This window comes from Argiope bruennichi, chromosome 2 (assembly GCF_947563725.1).
Source record: "Argiope bruennichi chromosome 2, qqArgBrue1.1, whole genome shotgun sequence".
NCBI lineage: Eukaryota > Metazoa > Arthropoda > Arachnida > Araneae > Araneidae > Argiope > Argiope bruennichi.
The window spans coordinates 9,247,627-9,254,181 of record NC_079152.1 but is presented as its reverse complement, the minus strand read 5'-3'; positions in this window follow the sequence as shown (position 1 = coordinate 9,254,181).

Below are 6,555 nucleotides of genomic sequence, written 5' to 3'. Positions count from 1 at the left end.
GTTTGCAATGCTAAGATTTTTGGTTTAGTATAATTATAGTTTGTGTATTCTCTTATATGTACAGAATTTTAGTCACAATTTTAGATCTGGTACAGTCCAGAAATATACAATGTAAATTAAATGAGCCTTGATCTCATCTTGAGTAGATCTGTACTTCAGGGCATCGTCTCTATTATGCAGGTTATTCCATTCCTTTTCATCCTAGTGTATTCCAAGACTGAATGCATTCAACGCAACGGACATTCAATTTTAGAATCTATTTCTCTATTATAAAAGGAATAAAGAATTGATATCACAGTTCAGCGGTAGCAAATAGCATTTAATTTTAGAATCTCTCGCAATCTTTGAGTGGGAGGGATAAAGCAATGACGTCACAGCTCGTCAATACATTTAATATTAGAATCCATCTCTAATTTTGTGGGAGGAATATAGAAGTGACATAACAGCTCATCGCAGCTCAGATTGCAATTACTTTTCATGTGATTGTGGTATTATGTGAATTGGCATCACGGAAATGAAAAGTTACTGTTTCGAATTTATTGAAGCATTTGATTTAAATTAAAGCTATAGAATTTTCCATACTCCATCTTTCCTAAAATGTTTTTAATAAATAGAAAAATTCTTTCCAAAATATTATTCATTTTTAATTTTTTACAAATTTTACAAATGAATAAGTAAACAACGGGGATGGTCCCCCCCCCAAAAAAAAACTTTCTCACATACTCTCTAATAAACGAGAAAACTCGTTACATAACATTGGCATACAATATTTAAGAAATATTAACCTTTGACTCGAATTTACCATTCTTACTAAATCCATCGTGCCATCTTTAACGAGTTTTTTGGGGACTAATCTTTGACATGCTGTTAATACCATCAAAAATTTATTAGTAAACGCATCTTTTGATTCGACGAACTGATTGAAACAAAAATTTGACATAAAACTACACCTGCAGTCGTAAAATCACAAACCAAATTTGATTAATTTAAGTTATTGCGTTTCTAAGAAATTGCGTTTACATGATTCTGAACGTAAAGACCAACAGACGGTCAACTCCTCGGTGGATTTGACACAGAATTAGATAGATGTCTACACTACATATTTTAAATATATGTACCGAATATCATCCATCTTATTCTCTTCGTTTTATAGTTATTGTGTTAATTTATATTTGAGCAGCAGTCAAATAATTTTAGTTTAGTTATATTAACGTCCCGTTTTAAAGCAACAATAGGGCCATTTTGGGACGGACCTCGTACTTTTGAACCATGGTCAGATGACGAGGACGACACCTGAGTTCGCACCCTCTCTCCACACCACGCCACACCAGCGGGAGGACGTTTAACGTGCACCAGAACCGCTTACACGACTTTTCTTCTGTGGAATCGGGTCTCGAACCCGAAACCCTCCGGTTCCGAAGCCGAGACCTTACCACCAGGCCATCGCGGCCCAACAAATCAAACAGACTTCCTTTGAGCGAATTTTCTCAAAATTTGATAGAAATCTGGGTGTTTGGGTAAAGACTGCATACCAAACTTCATCCGACTAGCTCAAAGCGTTTTTGAATTATCTTTGTCATGACAGACAGATAGACGAATATTGTCCAAAAATATTTTTTTTTCTCAGAGAGGTCTATAACGGGGAGAGTCGTCAAAATCTCGAAATCTAATTTTTTATCGATCCAATACATTCTCTGTACTACTTATACGAGAAAGTAAAGAGGTAAAAATTTCGGATTTAATACTCAACGTTTATATTTTAAATGCTTATAAGTTTTATGCTTTTATACATTAAACTTTTCTACATTATACTTCATAAGTGTATGCATTAAATATTTATACTTTAAATGTTTATACATTAAACCAAGTGGACCAACAGAATCGTGTTGGAACTATTCAAAAGTAAGGATTGTATAAAATTCAAGCCCTCATGTATTAAAATTGCTAAAATTTATTCCGTTTAATGAAAATGAGTCCGATTGCTAATTTACATCTTTTATGAGATTAGTTTATTTTTATAAATTCATTTTTCCTTTTTTTATTATTATTATTTCTAGCTGCCTCCTTTTGTAGAAGTTTCGAAAGAAAATGGCATCGATGTCCTAGATGGTTTCATGCCTGCTATATTTAAAACGATTTTCCTATGGATGAATTTGAAGCAAGTATTTCATTTTTTTTTTTACGTTTTATTTTCTATATACTCATTTAAAAAAGAATGACAGAAAACGTCATTTGCAAGAAATAGAAAAGATGAGGCGTCAAAAAAGAACACAGGAAAATGAGCAAACTGTTTTATTTTAAAACACAATAAATAAGCACACAAGAAATTCATGTATGCATGTATTACCAGACATTTTCCAGTTGAAATCTACTTTAATGTGCTCCTTGAATTTGTCGCCAATATGACATCGAAACAAAGCAGTTCTTCTGACAACCCTTTGCGTCATTTTGTTTATCTTATCAGCCATCTTGAGTTTTGACTTTTGTGTCTTAACTTTGTTAACATTCTTAGCAATGTGAAGAGGCATATTGATGTAGATTTCAACCTATTTTCTATTATACCTGGAATGCGTCAAATATTAACAGCAGATGTCAGTTCTTTTCAGAAACAAAGTCGTTTCTCACATAGAAATTTTGAAAATATCGCACAATAAAGAAATCGATTTTGGAAAAATGAGTCAGTCGCAGAACAAACTGCATTTAAAACATTGTCATGCAGCTTAGCGGATCTGTTTGTTTCCATATATATGTTTTAGATCAAATAACAGCGGTTTTAATTCCAAAATGTTTCGAGGCAATTTGTGAAACTCAATATCTTCAGATTAAAAAAAAATAGTTTTCTATTTATTTAATATAGATTACCTAATCAGTTCCATTTTCTTTCCCCACCTTTACTATTTTAATTAAAATATTTATTTTTAAAATGCAAATTTATTCAATACATTAAAATGTCATATGTATATATCTATCTAGTAGTACATCATCCAGTTATCATGATTTCAATGAAATGTGTTAATTTCGATAAAATTGTTCACTTCGATTGCTCGACAGTTGCTCAGTCGACGTTATAAAGAAGTAAAAATACCTCAGACGAGTTCTGGAATGTTGAACTTTTGTGTCTTCTAAAAGAAGGGCATATTACAATAAGAAGGAATGTTTAGATATACTGACAATTTATACTATATGTAATCTTAATAATGGTCTCACTGTATAATATCAACGTCGTTTTCCAAATTCTCAACATATTTCTAGGAAGTGTGTTTACAAAACGATTTGCAATTACAGATTACAGGGCTCATACTTTCCGAAGAGAAACGGGTAAGATAATGGCGTTAATATATGACAGAGATATTGATGTCTTGGCTTATTTTTCAATTTACCCGCAAGTTGGTGAACATATCACGTTTGGTACTCAACATTTCAAAACCAACAATATAGAGACTATTGCAACGAAATGACTGACATCATATAAAAATGGTGAAATCCATGAACTATTACGATACTTACTTGGACAACTACGCAAAGCCCAAAATTTTACAATAGCTACTACCTTCTTTTTTTATCAAATCCTTTTTTTTCTGAGAAATGTAATTTGGACAGAAGAATATTGCTTTGATCTAAATACAAACATTGATCTTCAAAACTATCAGTTTTGAAACGGTAAGAATCCATTCTTCGTACAAAAGGATACAATCCATCATCAGAGGCAATTTTCTATAAATGTGTTGGCATTTTTAAGGTGACTGCCTACGTTCGAGACAATTTTTTTTAAAAAGGCTATTTTTTAAGCTTTAATTGGTGTTTTCTAGTTAAGTGGGATATTATAAGAATAAAAATCTATTTTAAAAAATTCTGTGACTGCCCCATTTTTTTTTAATTGTCAAATTTGATGTAAATTTTAGCAAAAATTAACCAAAACGGTTAACACTCTACACAAAATGCCATTCCCACCTTCATTAAATTGAAGGAAAGCAATGTAGGACCCCAAAGACAGAGTTTGGAGCTCAACAAAATGTTGCTTTGGGACTATATTCCAGAGCAAACCATTAAATCTCTCATTAGCATTTTGTGTCATTCCATGCAAGCACTTCTTTAACAGTTTTTGATCACAAAGCTGCATATATAAAGGTTTGATGATGTTAATAATTTTTTCTGGAAGTCCAATGGATTTCCCAAGAAAGGTTTTCCCCTGTGCCATAGCTCGTTGATATTTACACCAGCTATCGACACCTACTGGACATTGCCCATGCATAGGATGTTTGAAGCTGGAACAACAGTGGTAAAATGCTGCAATAACTCCAGACTGCATGTTATTTAGATTATCAAGATTACTACGAATGGCAATTCCATAGTAATTCTGTAATCTGTCGATAAAATTATCAGTTAATTTGCCCTTGCCTTTCAGGCCCTTTGTTGATTTTTTTCAATTTTCTCAACCGACTGCCAACTCTTTTTTGCACGTTACCAATGCATTCTAATTTGGTGACCGTATTTGCACCATATATATTTTTCACAGCATCGTAAGCTTTGGAGTCACCATCGCCATAATACTGTGTATATTGCAAATTTCTTGATTCTTCAGAGCGTTCAAATATACGATAGGCTCCGACAGTCTCCATACTAGAAGCAGAACCTTTGTGATTTCGACACGTATGCTTTTTCTTGTTAGATTTTGATATGCTGTTGCACTCTCTACAAAAATTGGACATTATTTCAATATCTAACACCTTTCCAGTGTCAACTGATATGCAACTTACGCAACCATTGCGGGAAGAATAACCACGTTTCTGCCATGTACCGTCCACAGACACTCCACAATTTGAGGTATTTTTCTGTGATATGATTTTATTAGCAGTAGTTTTCATAGATTTTTTAGCTGCTTCAGAAGCAGCCTCCTTAAGTTTTATCTCTTGATTTCTAAAAGTTATTTTGGAAAGAAATGGCAAATCCAGAAGACAGAAAAGTTTTCTCCCACCATTATATCCTTTTCCAATCAATCTTAAAGCCAAAACAACAAGTGTGTTCAAGTGATTCTTGTTATCGACTTTCATTACTGAAGGAAATCCTTTTACAAAGCTGCAGTTTTTGCATCTTATACAAAAATTTGATGATAAACGAAATCTGGAATCTTCATGTAGCACCAAATAATTTTTGAAGCACATAGGACAACATAATGCAGCAATTACAGATATCAATATTTGCACACTTATCATACGATTTCCAGTGAATTCAGAAAGAGTTTCTTTTGCAAAATCATCATAACTGGTACTTACAAGTTTCAAAACACTTGCAGTTAATTTCTGATCACCATTATCAGGTCATCTGTTTTGGTACTTGCATTTGAATAGCGATTCCCAGCAAACTTTCGTTTCGTGCTGCGATATTTTTTTGCGCGACCCATTTCAACAAAGTTAAATGTGATTTATGATCAAAATAAATTCTAGAAAAAATAGATTTCAGTGAAAAAAGTGCAAAGAAAAATAAGAGTCGAAAAGCGAACCACAATGTAAACAAAGTCTTGAGAGAGTGACAATGTTGCCATTTACCAAGAAGAAAATTAAAAAAGTAGATATTCAAAAGTTATGGCCGTGCACTAGCAACATTATAAAATTATTATTTGCGTGTTAAAACAAAAAAAAGGTAAAAAATATAATAAAAGGGGCATTTTACAACAACTTCCGGTTGCAGACTGACACTTCCGGTTAATTTTCAACTACACTGCACTTTTTTAATTTGATATATCTCGGCTTCTAGAAGACATCAAATGAAAAGAAAAACTGTTTTAGAAAAAAAAATGTTTGAATTAAAATATTTTTGAAAAAAAAAATTTTGATCAAGATGGTCGAAAAATGCCATTTTCAACGTAGGCAGTCATCTTAAAGACTGTTTAGTTGGTTGCATTCTGTGCAACAATATGCTCAACAATATATCCAATTAATTTTGATAGGAATTATGTCTGAACTAAGGTATGAATTAATTTATCATTGGTTTTGTAGATCTGTGCTAATGGATTCAAAAAGCTAGCCTTTAAATCACAAGAAAGGATCTCGATCCCATATGTGCAGTATTACTAAAAGTATGCAGATTTGTCTAGGTGTCGAAGGTATTCATGTTGCACTTCAATTAATGAATAATAATAGAGGAGGAGCATTTCAATTAATGCATCATTTAACCATTTTTCAAAAATTGAAAGTTAATAAATGCTTTATTATTATGCAACAAGAAAATAAACCCTTACTCACTTCTTTGAGACATTCTAAATATACTACATTTACATATAAGCTGTAGTTATCGTATAGACAAAATCAAATCCAATTTTTATTATGTAGTTGCATATTTGGATCAAATAAAGTATTTAACTCAAGCAATACTTCGCATCAAGTAGTAAAGTATGTGAGACAACACGAATTTCCAAATGAAAATAAGCATTTCGTAACTTAATTGCCGAAATTCTTAAAAACATTAAAAATTTCAAATTATGAAGTATTCTATGTAGTAAATACTAAATTCTGTGAAATAAATGAAGTTAACAACTGCTGGAGTTCTCTTGTTTTT